The sequence below is a fragment of the Balaenoptera physalus genome (genome assembly GCF_965194825.1).
Source record: "Balaenoptera physalus genome assembly, chromosome: 4".
In the NCBI taxonomy this organism is placed as follows: domain Eukaryota; kingdom Metazoa; phylum Chordata; class Mammalia; order Artiodactyla; family Balaenopteridae; genus Balaenoptera; species Balaenoptera physalus.
Window position 1 is genome coordinate 97,524,411 of NC_138891.1, and position 25,017 is coordinate 97,549,427.

Sequence of the window (25,017 nt, forward strand, 5' to 3'; positions counted from 1 at the left end):
GGATGGATGGTTGGCTGGATGGATGGAGAACATCATCACGTCATCCGCTTTCTGAGTTCACAGATTTTATCATTTGGTATAGGTAGAGCAAAATCAAATGCCCTGTTGCTGTTTCTCTCACACTGTACCTGAACTCCCGGAGGAAGTTCCTCAGGGAACAGATCCTCAGGATAAATATGTCATCTCTTGTTGGAGTATCAACTTTACTAAGATGTTTGGGAAATAATATAATTTTTATATTAAAACACTCAGATTTATTATAGAGTAGAATATGTAATCTGCATGACTTAAAACCATAGGACACAATTGTGCCTGACTGCTTTTTCCAAGATATAAGCAATAAAATGTAATATTTAGAGTAGAAATTCTGGACTCATGTGAACCACTTAAAACCTTGCTAGACCTTGGGCAAGTTACTCAACCTCTTTGCCTCTCAGTTTCCTCCTCTATAAAATGGGGCTAATAGTCATATGCAACTTACAGAGTTGGTAGAACATTAAAGGTGCTTAGCTTAATGTCTGGCACATAGTAAATATACAAATTTTAGCTGTGCTGCTGCTGGTGACATGGTCAGAGCCTTGGAGCTACAACTTGATGCTTCTCAGTCACTAGGGGGAGATATGCAGCACTGCTCTGGAGAAATTAAGCCCAGTTCTGCCGTCTCCTTTTTGGGTCTGGGCATTCAGAACATGCTGAGGAATTAGCCCTAAGCACAACTGTGAAGAGACAATTGTTGCTCTTGAATTCAGAGTCAGTGGTGCTTGCTGCATGGTACATAGTCTCTGGGCCACTAGGAGTTAAACATTATCACAAAGAGAGAAACTTGGACCAGATGGCTGGATTGGTCAGTGAGCGGGGAAAGGATGAAGCGTCGAATTCTTTAGTTTGAGGGTCTACAAATGGTGCTGCTTCCCTCAAGAGCAGCATATGGGGCTGAAGTCAAAGGATTAGATCAGGATAAGAAATATGAGGCACAGATCCTGCTACTCTCCTCTCCTGTGGTCTTACCTTACTAATGGATTACCACACTTTTTTTTAACAGAGCTCAGGTGTGGCTTCAGAATCCTTCTCAATATGATGCTCTGGGTAGACACTAGTAAATGATGATCACTTGAGAAGTTTCTTTCTGGGTAGCTCTTGAGAAATTCTAGGAGTTTTGGACGCTATTAGCAAGAAAAGTTAGCAAAAGAAGTGGCTTCAAAGACTCATCTGCTTGAGTGAAAGGCCTTCCATGACTCACCATATTTTAATCTCTATTTCTCCCAAACAACTCTTTTAATTCAGCTTTCAGGATGAAAAGCAGTAGGATAAAACTAATGCATATGGAAGCTAGAATGATAGATACCGATGTCCTAACTTTCCCACTATATTTGCATTTTAAGAAGAGCTAATAAAAATGAGAGGATGTTATGCTGGGATTCTATCCCATGTGTTTTTTTTATAAACTCCTGCCTGATTCTGTCTAGTTGGTATTTTCTGTTCTCAGATGGGGAGGGGTATATACAGGCTACACCAATGCACAGTCACTCATACCAGTGCCAAGAGAGGCTCAAGGGAGAAAAGCTCAGGTCATGGGTGAGAAGGGTAAGGCCACATCCCTGTGGTCAGTGGGTGGAGCACAAACAAGAAATATTTTTGCTTTTTGCCCTTCATTTCCACCAGCTTCATTGAATTGAATCTCCCTTCCCTGCTGTGTGGTAAAGAATTTAACTTTGCTCAGAGAGAGGTCTGGCCTTTGACCTTGACTCCTGGGAGGTAATCTCTAAGCCTTTGAAATATTCTGCCTGATAAAAGTTTCTTTGTTTATCTGGGGACCTTGGGCCACACCAGATAGTCTAACAATGTGGTTTGTGGTGGGGACTTTGGGTCGTGTGGTATCAGCTCACTCTCGAGAGGGGCTGGAGGTGGAGGTCAGCCATGTGAGCCTCAGTAAAGGCTCTGGATACCAAGGTTTGGGTGAGCTTCTCTGTTGGTAATACGCAGTGTGTATTGTCACACATTATTAATGGGAAAGTTAATGTTGTCCGTGAATGCACTGGAGGGGACAACTGGAAGCTCTGTGTGTGGAGCTTTCCTGGACTCTGTCCCATGCATCTATTCAATAGCTATTAAAATGCTATTTTAATCTGCATTAACACAGTAAGACTGTAACAAAACAAAACCATGTGTATAACAGCTTTCAGTGAGTTTTTTGAGTCCTTCTAGTCAATTATTGAATCTGAGGTAGTCTTGGGGATCCCTGAACTTGCAGTTGGTGCCTTAAGTGACAGTGGTTTTGGGGACTGTCCCCTAACTTTACACCCTCTGAGTAACAGATTCCTTCCTGATATATTGGCTAGATCATTAACTTTCCAGATCCTTTGGTTAGTGAGAATCTATCAGATTCAAAGTTCTAATTTTAAAGTTGCAGTCTCCTCCATTACTAGCCAGATTTGTGGCTGGAGGAACTTGAGGTGGGATCGGTCTTGGTCTTTCTTTCTAGTCCTGTACCCTTCTCATTTTGAGGGTGTGTGATCTTCTTCTGGATTTCCCCCTTCTCCTTCTGGATTTCCCCCTTCTCCTTCTGATTCCCTAGCTCCTCAGGTGGATTGGGACCCTGATAAAAGAGAAGGAAAGGGACAAATATCACACTGTGTTGGTTGACTTTGCCTTTCCCTGGACCAGTGCTGATGCCTTCTATGTGGCAGGTGTCACAGGTGCTGGTGCCCTCGTGGGGGAACATGACTCTATTCTCCCGGGGTTTGGTAGGGGGATGCTTACTGTACTGTGTCCTGCCTACACCTCTTCAACCCCCTTCAACTGCCCTGTGCTTGTTCCCATCTCCCTGGGGACAGGGCATTGAGAAGATGGTGTAAGTTACATTACTCAGGGTCACTTGAAATCATTATTAGGGTTCACTGTGGCTCCGCTCTACCCTATCATCTCTTCACTTCTGTTTCTTGCTATGGTAGCTTTAGGGTAGATGAATGGTTCTTGGTGTCAGGACCACTTTATTCTCTTAAAATTATTGAGGACTCTGAATGTCTTTTGTTTATGTGAATTATAGCTCTCAATATTTACCATGCTAGAAATTACAACTGAGAAATTGAAAAATGTTTATTAATTCATTTAAAAATAACAATGATAAACCCATTACATATCAACTTAATTATTTTTAATGAAAAATAACTATATTTTCCCAAACAAGCGTCAATGAGAAGAGTAGCATTGTTTTTCATTTTTGCAAATATCTTTAGTGCCTGGCTTAATAGATTATAACTGGATTCTAATATTCTCCATTTAGTCTTTAAAGTTGTGATCTTTTTAAAACTGAGATATAAAAAAACTCTGGCATGACACAGATACACAGTTGGAAAGGGAGGAATATTCTGATAGTGTCTTCAGGTAATTGTGAGTAGTCTTCTTTTTTTTTCTTTTTTCTTTATCTTTTATATTGGAGTATATTTGATTTATAATGTCGTGTTAGTTTCAGGTGTACAACAAAGTGATTTAGTTATACATATACCTATTCTTTTTCAGATTCTTTTCCCATATAGGTTATTACAGACGTGAGTAATCTTCTTAAATACTATACCAAAATTTGAAAGTGGTAGTTTTGTAGAGGTTGGTTGCAATGTGGAATTTAAAACCATATCAACAAACTTTTCATACTATGTTGCATTAAAACCCATTGATCCCTCTTGCACATTGAATAATCATTAACCCATGCATGATTTCATAATATGCAGTGACTACTTGAAAAATATTGGTTCACCTAATCAGATCTTCCAACTGTGAACATATTTTATTATGCAATATCCAAAGTATCACATACCAATCTCATTAGAAAAGTCCTTAAGTATCAGGAAGTTGTCAAGTTCATTGTGGTAGACACAAATTTTCCAAAATTTTAATTTTCACTGGAGAACTTGAAATTTATTTTTGGTAACAAATACTATGAGCTGTTTTCCTAGAAGTGACAGGCTTACTTTACTGATTTTGAGAAAGTATCTGCCAAATACCCAAGTCTGAAAAATGATAGTTTGTCTATTATTCATTCTTTCAAGTAAAAATAATGTTTACGGAAAGCAGAATAATGGTCCACCAAAGATGTCTGTGTCCTAATCCCTGGAACCTGTGAATATGTTACTTTGCTAGTGAAAGAGACATTGAAGACGTGATTCAGGTAAGAATTTGAAGACAGGACGACTGTCCTGGATGACCAGGCTGGGCCCAGTGTAATCACAGGGGTCCTTATAGGTGAATGAGGGAGGCAGGGAATTTGGAGATGCTTTCCTGCTGGCTTTGAAATTAGAAGAAGAAGCCATGAGCTGAAGAAAGCAGATGGATTCTGCAAGCTGGAAAAGGCCTCCCAAAAAAACAAAAAAAGGAATTTTTTTCTTAGAACTTCCAGAAGGAATTTACTGCTGACACCTTGAGCCCAGTGAGATCTACATCAGACTACTGCCCTCCAGAAATGTAAGATAGTAAATTTGTGTTGCTCTAAGTTTGTGGCATTTTGTTATAGCAACAATAGGAAACTAATGCAGTATTCCATGAAAAGAGCAGCTACCTCAGCTCACAACTCCATCTCATAATACTTTTCCTGAAGACAACAGGGTACTTCAGTATGCAGCTGAAGTGCTTTACGTGTACTTCCCTTCATTTTCTTGCAGGATATTAAGAAGACAGGTAATCAAGTGACAGGGTATAATAAAATTAATAACTTTTACTACTTCATCCTGGACATTCTTGTGGGTATCATTTTTCTCCTTCTAACTGTGAGTGGTGGAGGTTAAGAATACAATGATTAAGTTTGGTGCCACTGCCTTGATTCATGCTAAGGCAGCCGTGGGTTTTACTCTCCACTGCTTTTGTACTATCTGTGCAAAAATCAAAACAGTGAGAAGGCAAGTAATATCTTAGGATTCTTATGAAACGAGTTTTGACCTTGTGAACCCCCTGAAAATGTTTAGGAGACAGCCAGGGGCCCACAGTGTGAAGACTGCTGAGGTTAATCCTCGTATTACAAGACATTCACTTTTAGCAATACTGCTCCTGCCTCTCAAGGAAGGGGAGGAAAAGCCAAAAAACCTCTCCATAGACTTCTAGAAAATTCCCACTCCTTCCCAACTGTCTTTTTATACCCACAGGAAGGGGGTGGTACTGGATTGATGGCTGAGGGTAACAGGATTGGCCGTTGAGAGGGCATTTGTGCCTCAAGGGTACAGAATATCTTTTCTCTCAAATTTGAGGTCACTCAGTAGTCAGTTCTAAAGGCTCTGGATTTTGCATTGGGGCTTAAGTTACAAGTGGCAGTTCTATTTTCAAGAGAATTCCCAGTTCTGCTTTTAGTAAAAGTTAAATACTCCAAACCATGTTGTGCTTTAAAAACTGAATACAAATCAGGAAGCAATTTGGAAAAAAGTTTTATTATAACCCACTATTAGCTCTATCCAGAAGGCCAGATGTGCTCCTGCAGAAGTGAAAAAGTCAACTGGTACAAATGAAAAGTACTCTCAGGCCTTAGAGTGTCCTGAGCTCCTGTAAGAGCAATTGGGGGCCTTTGAGTTCCTGTATTTGGCCTTCTGAAGACAGCAGGTGCCAAATAAATGTCACTAACTGACTGATGGAAGGACTAGGAGAGAAATTGGAGCAACTTGATGGTGGCAAACTTTTAAGTAGGAAAAGCTGATTCATCCCACTTGGACCCTTCAGGGAAGCAGTAGGATTGTGTGCCTACAGGCTACATTTGTGTCTGGCTCTTCTACTTTCTTGCTATGTGATTTTGGACAGTTAACTATTTTGAGCATCATTTCAATCTCCTGTGATATAAAGGTAATAAAATTACCTGATGTTTATTATGGGGGCATAATAATCTAGTGGTATACATTAAAGTATATATTGCACCATGTCGCTCAAATTTTAATTCCAATATAATCTTAACTTAGATAGCTTTCAAGGCAAGTGCAAGGGCAGCCTGACAGTGAGGAGCAGGGCAGAGGAGGGAGAGTCAGGCCCAAGAGCCCGGACACCTTCCTTATCCCTCATCTCAGTCCCCAAATTCTAAGCTGAGACTCTGCTGGTTTTGTTTTCATGACTCTGGGGGTGGTTTCAATATCTTTTCATAGTGCATTCTGGACACCACCTGCAACAGAATCACCTGGGGTGATTGTTAAATATGTAGGTTATACCCTCCTGCAGGCAGATTCCTGGCCCTCCCCTCCAGACCCACTGCAGCAATCTCTGATGCTGGAGTTGACATGTCCCAGGAGATTCGATACACGTTCAGTTTGAGAGCTGCTGCCTTAAGCGCTTTGTGAGTCAAGGTCCTCATCTATAGAAGAGCGTGTTTTATTAGATGTCAGGTCTCCTGCATAGCATCAGAAGAATCAATTTCACTTATTTTTTTTCATGATTTCAGAACTGTCATACTTTTACCCTCAACCAAGCTATCAGCTTATTTATTTTAAAGATTAAATGTATAGGTCCATGGTGGAGAATAAACAATGAATGGAAGTAATTTTTATTTTCTGTAATGATTTTTTAGAAATGGAAATATTCACTGTTTTTGCTCTGGCCAAAATATTCATCTGCTGATGAATTAATTTGAGATGCAAAGCACGAGATGTAACTAACAGAATCGGCAAACATGCCGGAAAGTCCATCTCGTGGTTAGGTCTGTTGGAAAGAGACCTCAGACATCCATGGAGCAGCACAAGTATGCTTAGGTTGGAAAGGAGGACATAGGGGCCTGCTGACAGTAGACCAGGGACTGTCTGAATGCAGTCAAAGGAAATTGGATCCGAGCACATGCTTTGCTTCAGCCTGTGGAATCATTCTTTTCTCATTATCATCACCAGATGATAGTTAGGTCTTCCTTGGCACATGAGGCCGAGCTGGACCTTGCACTCACAGAGTGATCAATTTTCTGGAGGTAAATTCCTCTGCTGCCAGAAACAAGGGACAGTTTCCAGATGATTGCTGCTCTCTCCTCTACAAAGCCCAGTTTTCCTCGTCTGATGACCATATGTCCTGGATTTTCTTGCCAAGACTCAGTTTCATGTAATTTTATTCTTTTCAGTAAAATGAATAAACCTCTAATTAAATCTGACATAATTGATCCTCATTTATAAGACTATACATATATATACATTACACAAATAAATTCACAGATCAGAAAAAAAAGTCTCCCTTGTCAGATCAGACTTTCCAAATTTGGTTCAGAAATCACGGTCATCTAAGAGGTCAGGTGAAAGGCAGAAATACTCAGTGATGCTAAAATGGGTAGGTAGAACTATTTAACAATGAACATATCAAATGGATACAGGCCAGTCCTGTCTGCAAAGACAGCATCAATTTGTGTATGTATAAATACATCTGCTTTTGGTTGATGTTCTTCTAAAAGTGGTTTTGTTAGCAGAGTACATTTTTTACAGCTGGGGAGCCGCTCATGGTTAAGATAATACTGGCAGATGGATTTAAGAGAAGCAGCAAGGCATGCCCAGCTACCATTGGAATCCTTTTCACGGATCTCGCTTTGCTTCCCATCTATTGCTTTCTTCTGCCAGTTTCATTTTTGTGGGCAAGACTGACCAGCTCTTGTTGGTCTGAGTTCCTTTTATGCTCTTATATCCTGGACAGCATGCCAGATACTTTCTGTTTCTTCTTCTTTAGATATGAACTGAACAGTTGATAAAAGTTGAATCATCGGTTCCAAGTTTCAGCTCTAATTCAATTTTAGTTCCTATCCTTCTTGGTGCTCTTAGAAACACTGAATAATTTTCCCTTTTGCTGGATTTTTTTGGTGACTATGATCTCTGAACCCAAAATTGAAATTTGTGATCTGACAAGGGATGTATTTTTCTGATTCGTGCATTTATTTATTTGAAATGTCTTATAAATGGGGACAAACTATGTCAGATTTAGTAATCAATTTAATGAATAACTTTTTTTGTTGCTGCTTGTTGGGCAAAAAGCCCCTTCAATTCTTGGCTTTTGTAGGTCTCTGTTGAGGTGACCCTTAGCTGTTCACATGGCCCTGGGCCCTCTGCTGATGCTGGGCCACACCTGGGACAGAAATACTTGTGAGGCTGTCCATGGTCTTTTCTGCTGCAGTTTTTCCCTCACTGGCATCTGACCCCCTCCCAACCTGAGTGGGTCTACCAGGCATCAGAAAGTAAGCCCCCTTTCTCTTTTTTCTTCCATCCCAATGCCAAAAGAATCCTTCTCACATCTAAGGGGCAGGGATGAGATTCTGCCTCCAAATTTTTGCCCAAGGTATTGCGGCTACACACCTAATCTTCTTCTCACTCTGGAATACAAAACCCAGAGAGGCTGACTCTCTACTGCTGTTTTCTGTGCTGCCAAAAAACTTTCCTTGAGGCAGCCAGCTGGCTGGATACTGGGCCAACAAAGAACCATAACATATCTTAGTATTTCAGAAGTACTGCACTGAATTGCTATGCCTGTGAGCTCTTTCTTCATATCTTCAAATTCCCCTTGTGTAATTTTTCACAAGTGTCTTCCCTCCCTCTGATACATACTCTGGAAACTAAGAACAGATCTGTAGCCCTGACTGAGGATTTTCTGAGGAATCTCCTTGCAAATAGAGTTTATTTACTGCTGACTGATATAAAACCTTCCAGACACCATTTCCTTCATTTTGGTTCCTTTTGCAGAACTTAAATTTTTGGAAGAAAATGTAAAAGAAGAGTGTAAACTTTTATGGGTTGAATCATGTCCCTTCCAATGGTATGTTGAAGTCCCAACCTCCAGTACCTCAGAATGTGACCTTATTTGAAAATAGGGCTGTTGCAAATGTAATTAGTTGAGGTCAAATGGGAAGAGTGGGCCCCTAATTCAATATGATTGGTGTCCTTATAAGAATACGGCCATGTGAAGACAAGAGACACAGCGAGGACATCATATGAAGACAGAGAATTGGAGTGATGCATCTGTAAGTCAAGGGATGCCAAAGATTGCTGGCAAACCACCAGAAGCTAGGAAGAGGCAAGGAAGGAGTTCCCCCTACAGGTTTTAGAGGGAGCATGGCCTTGCTGACATCTTGTTTTCAGCTCGTGGATTCCAGGACGGTGAGAGAAGAAAATTCTGTTGTTTCAAGATGACCGGTTGTGGTACTTTGTTATGACAGCCCTAGGAAATGAATACATAAACCACTGATTTAGAACTTGATTTTTTTGGAGTTTTTAAAAAAATCAAAGGACAACATACAACAGCAAAGTACATAAAGTAAAAGTACACAAATTTTAAATATATTGTTCAATTTTTTATATGTACATTTCAATAGTTTCTTCCATATACCTGTGCAGCTGTCATCCAGACCAATAGATAGACTATCTCCAGGACCCAAGAAGGCTCCCTTGGGCTGCTTCCCAGTCAGTCATCTTCCATGACCTCAAGAGGTCACCACTATTTTGACTTCTCTCCCTCTCTATTAGTTCTGCTTATTCTTGAACTTTACATAAACAGAATCATAAATATGCGCTCTTTTGTGTCTGGCTTCATCTGCTCAGCACAATGCCTATTGATTTATTCATGTTGTTGTATGTGCCTGCACTGACTTCAGATTTAAGAGTAATACAGTTCTCTATACTACTTTGGACAGAAATGAGCTCTTTCTTGCTTTTACAAGGTTTAGTTGCTTTCATGAATTGATTTAATTTTGCGATACAGTTTAATGAACTGGAAATGACTGGAGCTGTCAGCATAAGAAGGTTACGGTGACTGATTTTTTAAAAAATTTAATAGACATGTGTTTAACATCTGCCACTTGGTAGAATAAAATTAGAAATTGTAAATGAATTATGCAAGAAGAAATATGCTTGTAAACTGCATATATCACCAAAATGGCCCATGTGGAGATCTTGCTTAATTCTAGAAAAATTCAGGAGGAAAACAGAAACATTTGGTTCAGGAAGCATAGTAAATTCCCTTTGACCCAGCACTTACACTTCTAGGAATTTATCTCAAGGAAATAACTAGATGTGCAAAAAGGTTAGCTACAAGGATGTCATATTTATTATTGCTAATGGGGAGAGAAGAGAGAGCGAGAGCAAGGGAACTGGTGTGGGGAATAATCTAAATTCTTGGTAAATGAGGAGGATTGGTTAAATAAATTAAGGCACATCTGTAAGACAAAATCAATTTATTGTTTTGTTCTCATCTCTTCTCAAATTTAGTGCCTTTTCACTTACGTTCAGTGTGCAATATTTTACGGTGCTTGATTAAAAGATACACACTACTACATATAAAATAGATAAAAACAAGGACCTACCGTATAGCACAGGGAACTATACTCAATATCTTGTAATAACCTATAATGGAAAAGAATCTGAAGAAGTATGTATAACTGAATCACTTTGTTGTACACCTGAAACTAACACATTGTAAATCAACTATACTTCAATAAAAAAAATTACCTATGTGTTTTAGAAGAATATTTAATGATGTAAGCATGTTGCCTGTATATGTTTATTGGTAAAGTTGTTACTAAACAATAAGCACAGGATGATTTCATTTTTATAATAACATTATGTAAATACAGAACAAAGACTAGGAGGCTAAATAACAACATGTAAATTAATAGTAGTTACTTCTAAGTGATAGGATTATGCGTGATTTAAATTTTCTCCTTTGTGCTTTTGGTTTCCGAAACTTTTGATATTGTTTTGTTTTCGTTTTTAAATTTTTATTTATTTATTTATTTATTTATTGGCTGCACCACAGGGCATGCGGGATCTTAGTTACCCAACCAGGGATTGAACCCGTGCCCCCTGCATTGGGAGTGTGGAGTCTTAACCACTGGGCCGCCAGGGAAGTCCCTTGATATTATTTTTGAAATAAGAAAACTATTTCTTAAAAAAAAAGAAAGAATAGGAACTAACCACCTGTTTTAAGGCTGTGTACACTTTGCAGCAGATGATTTGACCTGAAAGCATGGTTTCTAATGAAGCTTTGGTTCATAAGAACATCCAACTGAGATTATTTTTAACATGGCTCACCTCTATTGTACATTGTTTCATACAAGCAAAGCATAACTTTCCTTTTTTTTGGTTATGTGTTTTGGAATGTCTCCAAATAACCCTACTTTTTAATTGCAAAAAAATGCAACATATATATTCAAGTCTAGTGTAACATATGAACCTCATGAGTGAAAACTACTTTTTATTTTAACTTGATGTGAAGAACTGGGTGGGAAGATCAACCTACGTGACCCACCCCACTGCTGTGCCTGCTTCTGGAAAGAAGATGCTGTCTCCATCTTGGAACCCGGAATGAGTATACTTAGTTTTATTGCAGGGGAGGATGGATTGAAAGGGGTAGGGAATAGGAAGAGGGGGTTTTAGGCATTTCAGCTTTGAATAGTTCAAAGCTGGTCTCTAGACTATAATTTCAGATTGGGATTGAATGTGAAGAACTGAGACTACCAGGTACTGTGGAAGCTCAGGAGTCTGGGGCAGAAGGCTGGGGGTAAGGAATATATGGACAAATGACCATGCGGGTACCTCTCGATTTGAAATCTGAGGCTGCGCCTTTGCACTCTGTCATCTCTAATGCCTCTTTTTTTGGTATCCTTTAAAAATATTTTGTACATCTCTCTTGTCTCTTAGAGATGAAAGCAGATGTCTGGTTTGGTAAGACTCTTTTTCACCATCTGGTGTTCACTACAGTCCTATGAAATTTATTGGTTTTGTTCTCATCTGCCCTCAAACTTAGTGTATTTCCACTTAAGGTCAACAATTTATTCAAGTTGCAGCAGAAGAAAAATATTCTATCTTCAGTCTTTCTCTTGTGTCCATTAAAAACTCAGGTTTGCTACAAGCCTATCTATGGAAAATTTATTTATGAATAAATAAATTTATTTATTCTTCCCATTTAATTTCTTCATCAAACACTACTGTTCTTCATATCAGGACTAAGAAAGCAGAAATCCTTTTTGCTCCCCATTCCCGGTCTATTTTGTTTGTTTTCTGCTGTTGTAAACTTTCCTCCTCCCAGTGGACATGCGGTTTCTCATCCATTTCCTTCAGAGTCAGAGGTGGGGCCTATGTATTGAGACTGGACCACAAGACATGGGCACAAAGCTCTATTATAATGAGCTGCCAGATGACAAACACACATGCATTTGGATGTGCTTTCATCCACCAGAATTCTCAAGAACCACGATGTGGTCACCACCTTGTCTGTGTGTGACCAGGAGTCCAAGGATGGCTGACCCTGCTGTTTGATGACTGCACGTCTCTTTTCTGTTGGTATCACTTTCATTGGCTGAACTGATAATTACTAGTGAGTTGGGGACTCAGTCTTAGGGGTCCTTCCTCTGCAATCCTGCTCTTACAAAGTGCTTGTGGCAAAGAACCCTCTATATGCTATTGTAAGACATTCTCTGTGGGTTTTAGTTATTTAGAATTCAGACAAGGAAATTTGCTTGACCTGCTGTAATCTTTTTTTCTGTGAGTTGCATTTTTTTTTTATGTTTTTACCATTGATGTCTGCTTTTGTAATCTTATCTCTTCTTTTTCCAATTGATTTTCCAGTGAATGTGACCAAGTTTTTGATCATTTTCATGGTCTATGGTTGCCAGATTTAGCAAATAAAAATATAGTACATCCAGTTAAATTAGAATTCCAGATAAACAACAAATAACTTTTAGTATATACCATGCAATATTTGAGATATTTGTACTAAAAATTATTTTTTATTTTTTGAATATATATATGTATATATATACATATATATGTGTATATATATATATATGTATATATATATATATATATATAAAATCTGAAATTCAAATTTACCTGGGCATTCTGTAGTTTATCTGGCAACTCTATTTCCATCTGACTTCAGAGCCTGTCCCTACTTAATTAACACCTCAAAAAAAACCACTCAGAAGAACAAGCCCAATCAGCTGTTTTTTCCCCTTTCTGATTACAAGTTATTGGTGCAGAAAGGTAAAACTTCTGATGGAAGTGAGTCTTCTGGGATTATCTTTGGAATTCTCAATGTTCTACCTAACCTCTGAGACTTTGTACATGATGCTCTTTATGTCTGGAGTTGCCCCTTCCTTGCCCCACCTCCCAGTAGTCTCTCTCTGCGCCCTGGCTCTTGCTCTGCCTTGCCTGCCCAGCTCCTGCTCCTTCTTTTAGTTTCCGTTCTGAGGCCGTTTCTTTCCTCTGAGAACCACTCCTTGACTACACACATATGGGAGGAAGTGCCTGTCCTTTGCGTGCTCACAGCATCCTCAACTTGCCCACCAGAGAACCTGCTTATGGCACTTGGTCTATGAGGAGAAGACTGTACCTGTCCAGCCCATCGTTGTATCCTCAACAGTGCCTAACTGTTGAGTGAATGAATGAATGAATACATCTGGAGGACTAGGGGTAGGGAGGGGTGAATAGGTAAACTGAAGAGTCTCCAATAATAAATTTCATAGGAGAAAATGAAGACAAAAATGCTTGATTCTGGGAGAATGGTACAAAACCAGAGAGGAGGGATGATCTTAAACAGAGCAAATGCCTTTCATCCATATAGTTCTCCAGCTCAGAGTCATGGAGTCACACTTAAGTCCTAAGATAAGGTGACTCCAAGAAAGAGTCAAAAGAGAAACCTCCACGGGTATAGACTGTGTCAGTCAGCATTGGCTGTGTAATAGCAGCCACTCCAGGCATTAAGGTGGTGATGGTGTAGCTCACAACTCTGGAGTCCTCCAAAGCAGACACTTTCACTTTATTTATTTATTTAGTTAATTTATTTTTTATTGGGGTATAGTTGTTTTACAATGTTGTGTTAGTTTCTACTGCGCAGCGAAGTGGAGTTCCCTGTGCTATACAGCAGGTTCTCATTAGTTATCTATTTCATACGTATTAGTGTATATATGTCAATCCCAGTCTCCCAATTCATCCCATCCCCGCTTTCCCCCCTTGGTGTCCATACGTTTGTTCTCTACGTCTGAGACACTTTCACTTTAGTGAGCTTGAGCAGGACAGAGGAAAAGGGCAGACATCCATAACAAATTCAAGCCTTAGTTCCTGTAGCCCCTTAAGACTCCCAGAATTCTTTGAGAGTTATTTTGAGGGAACCAGAGTTTTGGCAGAGTTGATGGAGAACAAAATCAACAACTCCTGTTTATAACATATGTGACCCTCTTTTTACCCCCGGTTGGTGTGGCCTGGGAGATATCGACTGTGTTCATATTTGCTAGCTTCTTTGTTTAGAAACTCATAAATAAAGATGATGGCTAATTCTTCCACATGCACTCTGCAGGGTCATTTATAGTTTCTCTCTGCAATTAAATTGCAGGCTCTGAAAGGAGTGGAGAATTAATGAGGCAGATGAAAAGCTGATAAATTGGCCTTGTCCTCCCTTGGAGCAGGGTTATGACTATATGTCACATAAGGGTGTTATTTACTAGTATTTTTAGGAGAAGTGATTTGCTTCTTATAATAGAAGACCTTTCAGATAATTATCTGTGCTTGCTTCTTATTAAAATAGCCTATAGTTGCACAAAATAGGAAAATTATGACCCCTTTTCCTGCTGTGAATTTAGGTAAAAATGAGTGAACAGAGGACAAGATTGCATGATCAACACATTCTAATGTCACTTGGAATGGTGTATTTTCTCTCTTTATTATAATAATGCAATGCCAACAGTTACATCTTCCTACTGAGGCAGTAAATGGAAGGAGAAAATGTTGTTTACAACAAAATTCTTTATATTTGCTTTTGGCTATAATTGAAAGGGAAATAGTTGTAATAGGTGGGCAGAGAGGGTTAAAATCCCTATGGTGAGAGGAATTAGTCAGCATCTCACTTTCCTCCCAAATCTATTTGCAAATATGAATTTACATAGAGATTGTGGGCCTTTTGGAAAAAGAGACTGGAACACTGACCCCCTCCCCACCTCCCCAGGTTCTCTTGACCTGGGCCATACATCATAGCCTCCTGGTGTCTAATCCACTGATCCTAGACCATTCCCAGCCAATCAAACCAGAATCTCTAGGATGGGCAGGCATCACCTTTTAAGTAAAAATTTCCATGTGATTCTAACATGCACCCAGGTTGAGAACCACTATTCTAGAATGTACAAAATTATTTGTAGACCTGGAGTGTTGACAATAGAGATCAGACTTCAGGAAAGACTGTAGGTCCCTGAGAGACAATTCACTGTGAAGGCCTGAAGACCCAGCAAGGTGGTGGCTGGTGACATTAGTGCCTGTCAGCCATCTAGCCAGCTCTGTGCGTGTGTGTGCTATACCCACAGACAGAGCAAGAGGGTCCTGCATATCATAAACATTGACACACCATGAGGCCAAAGCTTTTTTCCCAGTGTCTTAGAAGAGTTTTTTTTTTTTTTTTTGATACTTGGTAACCTATTGAATAAATAGAAATTATGGAAAAGGAAATAATGAGACAAACCAAGCCCTTCAAATGCATACATGCTTGCGTGTGTGTGTGTGTGTGTGTGTGACACGGAGAGAGAGAGAGAGAGTGAGAGTGAGAGAAGGAGAGGGAGGGAAAGAGGGAGAAATTGTGAGAATCTTTTGAGACTCAGTTTTTCTGGGAATTCATGCTGACCATGTATAAAATAGAAGAGAGGGAAAACTCTCACTGTGGCAGTTCTGTAGCTCCAGTGGCTGTGACCCATGGTGGGGAGGATAGCAGAAAAGGGTTAATGAATTGTGGAGTCCTCTCCATGGGACTCATGGTGGCTGGGTGTGAAATCTTTGCTCAGCTAGTCTTGGTGGTAGGTTAAAGAGTTGTTTCATCAGGATCTAGTGGCCATTCCCCTTTGGATTCTGGGATAATTTAGGGGAGGCAATGACTTCTTGGCTTGGAGAATCCCTAAGATTTTTTTGATCACGTGGATTCCACTATTCCATGGGAGGCAGACAATGTCCTGGCCCAAGTCTGACTCAGAGAGGGGAACTTCCATGAAGACTTTGTCTTGATAATGTAACTTCCCAGTTCCACCCACTTAGTCCCATTATAACTCATATTGTATTAACAAGAGAGGCCAGAGGAGGAAGTGTCTTGTGTGTACCTTGTCCTAACAGCATCTTTGTCAGTTGGTCCATAACTGCATTCAAGGTTCTTCCCTGCAGCCAGTTAGCTTTCCTACATTTTGCAAGGAGTTGGGTCATGGGTTCTTACCTGAGACTCCTGAAAATAGGTACATAAGAAGATATGATGATAACAGAGTTTATCTAAAGCCATTGGCTGGGAACAAAGAAGGAAGAAAAGAAAGATAATTTGCAAATATCCATTCAAAGCCATTCCACTCTGAGAAAATGTTTCCTTCATGCTTGCATCACAAAGGAAGATTGGAAGATTTTTCTTGAGGTCTGTTTCATTCATTTTATTTTACTATTAGTCTTCTCTTTGATTAATATCAAGCTCAGCAACCTCAGACCTCTGCAACCTAAATGCATCAAAGATCTTTGATATCACTATTACTATAATGCTGTAGGAATTATAGCTTTGCTGTGGTAACCTTTCATAGATCCCCTTTTTATTTCACAAAACAACAACAAAGTGACAGTAATAGCTTTTTGGGTGGAATTTTAGCCCTGAGCAGCACAACAGGGGAATGATCTGGGCTCTCATTCACTCCATTCTAACTGGGTTATAGCAGTTCAGCCTGTGAGATGTAGAATCTGGGGAGGAGTCTGCAGCAAGGTCACTGAGATTTGGTTTTTAATATCGGTGGTGCTACAGCTGTGAGGCCCATTACCTTGGTTTATCTGATGCTATGCAGTAATTAAATATGTCTTCGTGCTTGCTAAGTTTAAGGTTACATAAGTGCAGCATAAGAATCTGCATTCATGGAACTTTCAATTTGTTTAGGGAAACAAGACATAGAACCTTAAGTAGTACGAGAAGAGTGAATATAATATATATTGCGATGAACAGTTAAGAGCATAAGTGGGTAGGAAGAGCTGGAGAAAATTGCTTGGAATAAGTAGGACTGAGAGAGGTCCCGAAGGCTAGGCAGGATAAGTGGAAAGGTGAAAGGTATGACATTTGGGGTGACGGACTAGTTAAGCAAAGTTGTGGAGGTGGGAAACAGGTTGATGTATTTCATGAACAATGAGGAGACTATTAGCTAGAGTATTCTTCTCTAGGGCTGCTGTAACAAAGTACTACAAACTTGGTGGTTTAAAACTCTAGAAATGTATTCTCTTACAGAGGCTAGAAGTTTAAAATCAAGGTGTTACACAGCCTCACAAGAGCTGAGGCTTAGCATGCAGCTTCACATGGAGCCCTTAATATTTAGATTCATTTAATGTTTCAGCATTTTTCCTGGGAATAACTAGAAATAACAAAATTTTTTGAGAACTAGTGTTTTCTTGGAAGTACCACCAAAACCTAAGTGCATCTTTCTCAAAATTAAATTTCATATTATTGCAACAATGGAGCAATACAAAGGATAGTTTTTTTTTAAATTAATTAATTTATTTGTTTTTTGGCTGTGTTGGGTCTTCGTTTCTGTGCGAGGGCTTTCTCTAGTCACGGCAAGCGGGGGCCACTCTTCATCGCGGTGCGCGGGCCTCTCACTATCGCGGCCTCTCATTGCGGAGCACAGGCTCCAGACGCGCAGGCTCAGTAGTTGTGGCACACGGGCTTAGTTGCTCCGCAGCATGTGGGATCTTCCCAGACCAGGGCTGGAACCCGTGTCCCCTGCATTGGCAGGCAGATTCTCAACCACTGCGCCACTAGGGAAGCCCAAGGATACTTTTTATTATGAAAAATATTTGTCCATAAATTGTGCCATCTTGGTGTTTAATATCATCATTAAAGAGCAGAGAGGTTTTGCACAAAAAAGGAAACCATCAACAAAATGAAAAGGCAACTTACCAAATGAGAGAAGATATTTGAAAATCATATACCTGATAAGGGGTTAATATCCAAAATATATAAAGAACTCATACAACTCAATAGCAAAAAAACAATCTGATCAAAAAATGGGCAGAGGATGTGAATGCACATTTTTCCAAAGAAGACATACAAAGGGACAACAGGTACATGAAAAAGAGCTTGACGTCACTCATCATCAGGGAAATGCAAATCAAAACCACAATGAGATATCACCTCACACCTGTCAGAATGGCTATTATCAAAAAGACAACAAATAACAAGTATCGGTGAGAACATGAATAAAAGGGAATCCTTGTGCACTGTTGGTAGGAATGTAAATTGGAGCAGCCAATATGGAAAATAATATGGAGGTTCCTCAAAAAATTAAAAATGGAACTACAGTATGATCCAGCAATTTCACTTCTGGGTATTTATCTGATGAAAACGAAACACTAGCTTGAAAAGATATATGTGCACCCTTATGTTCATTGTAGCATTATTTATAATAGCCAAGACATGGAAACAACTGTGTCCATCAATGGATGAATGGATAAAGAAAATGTGATTTATATATTATTCAGCCATAAATAGGAATGAAATCTTGCCATTTGTGACAACACAAATGAACCTTAAGGGCATTATGCTAAGTGAAATAAGTCAGACAGAGGAAAGCAAATACCATATAATTTCACTTATATGTAGAACCTAAAAAAAATCTATAACTGAACTCATAGATACAGAGAATGGATTGGTGGGTGGAAGAAGCAAGGTGGTGGAGGGTGGGTGAAATGAATGAAGATGGTCAAAAGGCACAAACTTCCAGTTATAAAATAAGTCCTGGCAATGTATAGCATGGTGACTATAGTTAATAATACTATACTGTACATTTGAAAATTGCTGAGAGTAGATTTTAAGTTCTCATCACAAGAAAACAACTTTTTGTAACTATGTGTGGTGATAGATATTAATTAGACATTGTGGTGATCATTTAGCAATATATACAAATACTGAATCATTATGTGTACACCTGAAACTAATATAATGTTATATGTCTGTTATAACTCGAAAAAAGAAGGAAATGAATAGCTAAAAGTACACTGGAGAAGTATTTTAGCAGGAGCGACTATAGTAGTGGTTCATGGTTACTTCTGCCCATTTCCTTTCTTGAGGTAAGGAGAATTTATAAGCTGTTAACTTTGTATGCTCTGCATAAACTGTTAAAATTTTCAGGTGTGAATTTAGCTTATTTTTTTACCTACCAAAGATTCCAAAGAGAGTGGAGAGATTAACCAGAAAAGTTTATTTCAAAAGCAACTTTTATTAAAATGTCATTAGCAGTAGTTCAGTATATAAAGTTAATAACTTCTTTAATAAAGCTATTCATCATTTATAGATCCCCCACATATTTACCTGAGTAAACAACTCTGTTTTCCCTTCAGTTTCACTTAGTGTTAGGGGCAAGCATAGATTTTTTTCCTTTGGCTTATGTTTATAAAATAACTCCTTTCAATCTGCTTTATGTGCATTTACACATATGAAAAGAAGTAAAAATATATTACAGAGCCTTTATTCTTATATATTAACTATGTGAAATTTAATTTTCTACCCATCAAAATATTTTCCCCTTTAATTAATTATCAATTAAACTCTCTTGTTCTTCTTGTACTATACACCTGAATTACCTTCCTACCTGCTATAAAATTCTATGAAACTTTTCATTAGGTGTTAGGAAAACATTATTCTGGATCCAGACCTCCAAAAACTTTTTAAAAAAGCAATTTATCATCAAAATTAAAAAAAAAAACACTTCTGTGCTTCAAAGGACACTATCAAGAAGATAAAAAGACAATCCAAAAAGGGAAAAAATATTTGCAAATCATATATCTGATAAGGGACTTGTATCTAAAATATAAAGAGTTCTTATACTCAATATAAAAAGGCAAATAATTCAATTAAAAATGGATGACGAGTTCAAATAGACATTTCTCTGAAGAAGATATACAAATGACCAGTAAGCACAAGAAAAGGTGATCAACATCATTAGACATTAGGGAAATACAAATCAAAAATCACAAGATACCACTTCCCACCCACTAGGATGGATGGTTATAATAAAAAAGACAGACAGTAAGTGTTGGTGAGGATTTGGAGAAATTGCACCCTTGTATATTGCTTATGGGATTGTAAAATGGTGCAGCCATTTGGGAAATCGGATTGGCAGTTCCTTGAGTGGTTAAACATGGAGTTGCCATATGAACTAGCAATTCCTCTCCTAGGTATATACTCAAGAGAATTGAAACATGTGGCCACAAAAAACTTGTACACAAATGTTCATAACAGCATTATTCATAATAGTCAAAAAGTGGAAATAACCCAAATGCTTGTCAACTAATGAATGAATCAATGAAATGTAGTATTGTTTGTACAGTGGTATATTATTGGGTCATGTTATGGACTGAATGTTTCTGTCTCCCCTACTCCCCCCACCGCAACTCAAATATTGAAGCCATTACCCCCAATGTGATGATATGAAGAGAGGAGGTCTTTGGAAGGTAATTAGGTTTACATGGGCTCATGAGAGTGGAGCCCACATAATAGGATTGGTATCCTTATGAGGAAAGGAAAAGACATTAAAGCATCTTCTCTCTGCCATGTGAAGATCCAGTGAGAAGTTGGCCATCTGCAAGTCAGCAAGAGGACCGTCACCAAGAACCAAATCTCCAATCTGCTAGCCCCTTTTTCGTGGACTTCACAGGCTTCAGAACGACGAGAAATAAATGTTGTTTAAGTCACCCAGTCTATGGTATTTTGTTATAGCTGCCTGAAATGACTAAGGTCATGAAAAGGGATGAAGTTCTGATACATGCTACACGTGGATAAACCTTGTTAAGTGAGAGAAGCCAGACACAAAGCCCACCAAAAAAATAAAATAAAGTAAGAAAGAGAGAGAAAAGAAAAAAAGAACAAAGAGTGAACAAAGGGAAAGAGGGAACAAAGAGGTGCATTAGAACCACCCCAAAATCAGCTGATAGAGATTTAATTGGCATTGCCAGTGATTTCTGTCGTAGGAGAGGAGTTAGAAGAGCAGTCAAAGAAGACAACTGTTTGCACCTGCAACACCACTTTGTGTCTGCCTCTCACAGGTTGGGTCAGTGGCATGTGCTTAGACATGTGAACCAGGAAGAAATTTCAATAAACAGAGGCTGAAGCTGGTGTGGTAATACCTGAATGTTGTGAACATTGCTTTTTTTTTTAGAAAAAAATGATCCAACAGGCTGTTTTTATTTTGAAAAGAAAAAAAATTTTTTTTTTTAATCAAGAAAAAGAGTCCAAGGAATTAAACTTAATCCAATAGACAGCTGGCCCTTGAACAATGTGGGGTTAGGGGCGTGGACCCTCCACTCAGTGAAAAATGCGTGTACAAGTTATAGTCAGTCCTTCATAGTTCCTCCGTATATGTGGTTCCTCCATATACGTGGTTGCACATCTATGGATTAAATCAACCACAGATTGTGTAGAACTGTAGTATTTACTATTGAAAAAAAATCCACATATAAGTGGACCTGCGCAGTTCAAACCCTTGTTGTTCAAGGGTCAACTGTACTAGCTTCTTAGTTCTAAAACACTTGCAACAAAAACCAATTTTCTTTTAGTGTGGAGGGTAGCATTTCCTAATTACTGGAATTCCTTGACCCATGAATGAGTAAGGGCAAGTGTCATGAGGCCTCTTAAAGTTAAAAAAATTTTTTTAAGTCTTTTATTGTGGTAACATATAGCATGAAATTTACCATTTTAGCCATTTTTAAGTGTACAGATCAGTGGCATTAAATACATTCACGTTGTTGTGTATGAAGCTACTTTTTGAAATGTACTTTTTACTTGGTCGTTTTTTTCTTTCAAGATATAAGAGTGACACTCAAAGTCTCTGCACATCCAGTTAGGTGAGGTCAGTATCCTTGTAGAGAGAACTCTGACACCAATAAGATAATGCTGAATTACTTCATTTACTACTTGTTAGGTAGGTAAATTCTAGATTAGCAAATTCTGGATGAAAACAGATTTCAGGTTCCAAGGATCTGTCGTAACCAACGTCAATGGAAAATTCTTTCTTTGAGATTGCCTTGATTCTAGTATACTGTTTTATCTACTTGGCCCCTCTGTGTCATACTTGTTAAATTCTTTTAGTAAATCTGGGCAGACATAACTGTAGCACTCCTTTACTTCCATAGCTGTTTCCAGGGATTGCCCTAGAGGAATTCCTACTTCTTGGCCTCTCAGTAGTTGCTGAATGAAATACAGTACAGCTCACCTTGTGACTGGAATGTGCTTACCTCAGCTGCCAATCACATGTCCTGTAACCACAGAAAGGACAGGAGTGACAGCACCTTAATACCAGTCGCTATCAGTTTTCCTACATGTCTTGTTGCTCAGGATGCTGTTAATGCAAGCACAGCCCGCATGGCTATGTACAAGCCTGGAATATTGAAGTACTCAAACCATATTTCAGTAGTATATTCTATTTTCAGGAGCATTTAGTGGAGATTTAATCAAAAGAAAGTAATGACATTCAGGTTGTGCTTTAAGTATTGAGAGAACATTTGCTCTATAAACCTTTCCATTAGGTGACAGCCTTAAACTATACCATGATGGACCGGCCACTTCATGGTACCTGTGGCTTTTTCTATTACTTCATTCTTTTTCACCTCTAATTTTGTTTATTTGGCCTCTCTTTTTTTCTTAGTGAGTCTGGCTGAAGGTTTATCAATTTTGTTTATATTTTCAAAAAAACCAGCTCTTAGGTTCATTGATCTTTTCTATTGTGTTTTATTTTTTTTTTTGGTCTCTATTTATTTCTGCTCTGATCTTTATTATTTCCTTCCTTCTGTAAACTTTGGGCTTTTTCTAAGTCTATTAGATGGAAAGTTAGGTTGTTTATTTGAGATTTATCCTGTTTCTTGTGGTAGGCCTGTATCACTATAAACTTTCCTCCTAGAACTGCTTTTGCTGTGTCCTATAGATTTTGGAACTTTGCATTTCTATTTTCATTCATCTCAAGGTATTTTTTGATTTCATCTTTCATTTCTTTGTCAATTCACTCTTTTCTTAGTAAGATGTTAGTCTCTACATGTCTGTGTTTTTTCCATTTTTCTTCCTGTAATTGATTTCTAGTTTCATACTGTTGTGGTTGGAAAAGTTGTTTAATGTAAATAATTTAAATTTTCTAAATTTATTGAGACTTGTTTTGTGGCCTAACATGTTATTTATCCTGGAGAAAATTCCATGTGCACTTGAAAGGAATGTGTATTCTGCTGGGGTTTTTTGTTTGTTTATTTGATAGAATGTTCTACAGATATCTGTTAAGACCATCTGGTGTAATGTGTCATTTAAGGCCACTGTTTCCTTATTAATATTCTGTTTGGTTGATCTGTCCACTGATGTAAGTGGTATATTCAAGTATCCTACTATTATTGTATTACTGTCAATTTCTCCCTTTATGTCTGTTAATATTTGCTTTATATATTTAGTTGCTCCTATATTAAATGCACATATATTTATGAATGCTATATCCTCTTCTTGGATTGACCCCTTTACCATTATATAATGGTCATCTTTGTCTTTTGTTACAGACTTTATTTATTTTTTTTATTTTTTTATTTTTTTCAGACTTTATTTTAAAATCCGTTTTTTCTGATATGAGTATTGCCATCCCAGCTTTCTTTTCATTTCCATTTGAATGGGTTATTTTTTTCTATTCCTTTACTTTCAGTCTTCTGTTCTTCCTTGATGAGTTAGTGTCTTAATTCCTTCTTCTTCCCAGTAAAAGCCAATTCTCATAGCCTTCATTCATACTAAGTGTAAATAATGTCAAATACATTATGGTATTATTCTTCCAAGGGTATTCACATTTTCTAAATTGAAGGTATAATGGCTTAGTATGGCATTTGAATAATTATTTTCACAATGAGAAAAGATTTCTTTTTCAAAAATAGATTGTTTTGTTTTGAAATTCTTACTGACATTTAAAAATTTGAGAAATATTATGCAGTGGTTTGACATACATTAGAACTCTGGAGAGAGAATAAAACTGTTAGCAGAAAAGAGAAGCTATCTATGGGCTTACACAGGATAGTATCTCACTTTCTTCTTTCCTCTTCTTTTTTGAAGAAGTGGCAAAGAATGCTTGCTTCCCTTTTCACCTTGGCTCTGAAGGACATGTTTTATGTGTGGGCAAGTCTTACCCTTGCACATAATGAATTATACTAATAGTAACCAGAATCTCATAGCATTATTAGTGTTTGATTTGATTCTGGAGAGAATTAACCAGGTACCACTCCACAATCAAACAGCAAGCAATGGCATTTAAAGTAGTCGCCTGTCTGTAGGCAAGGTTGGCCATAAATTCCAAATATTTCATAGACCACCCACCCAGATAACTCTGGTGGGACACACACATACACAGGGAACCACCACTAAGAGACAAGCACTCAGGATTAGGCAGGTCATGGTCACCAGCCACTGGCAGGCTTTGGTAAAAGCATCAGTTGTCATTTTCTACTATGGGGGTTTGCTTTGCGTCCAGAGCCCATATCAAACACATTGCTGCAACTAAGCAGATTGTCAACCACGGTAAGTTTCATGGAAATGTTTTCCTGCACTTCTCTGATGCATATAAATAAAGTGAAAATCCTGCTTTTCTTTCTTCAGAAACTGAAATGTAAAGATTATAAGGGACAGGTATGATCACAACATAGCAGTTCTTGAAAACATATTCTATAGCTTAAACCATATCGTTTTCTTCCCATGAGTGAATTGTCTAGCAGTATAAGTTTCTGAAAAGCCTGTATAATCAGAATTCCAGAAATACCTGAACCCAGATGAATCCTACTACAAAGCATGTTGGGACTACATATCGTAGTCCCCTTGACAGGGGCACATATATAATTGATGTTGAAGTTTGGTCTTAGGTTGTTTGTCTTCTTATTTATTTCCCCTGTTATTTCTTGGTGAGAGGGAGGATCTTAACTCTTTCTTCTTCCCAGTTAAAGCCAATTCTTCTTCTGTTATTTTTAGTTTGAAGTTGTGATATTTACTCCCTATTTTCCTTTCAAATGGGAAAATTGGTGAAAATACTTTGTAAACTATGATGTGCCATTCATT

At 38.3% G+C, this 25,017-nt stretch overlaps 1 protein-coding gene across 1 annotated transcript in view; it reads right to left on the reverse strand.

Moving 5' to 3' along the window:
- LOC309660004 (putative protein ARB2BP) overlaps nt 1-23,489 on the reverse strand; it is a 302,775-nt gene extending 279,286 nt beyond the window's left edge. Inside the window, exon 1 of the mRNA XM_082460471.1 lies at nt 17,427-23,489. The gene's annotated coding sequence lies outside the window, so the exon portion shown is untranslated. The remainder of the gene's footprint in view (nt 1-17,426) is intronic.
- Nucleotides 23,490-25,017: the final 1,528 nt, after the last annotated feature.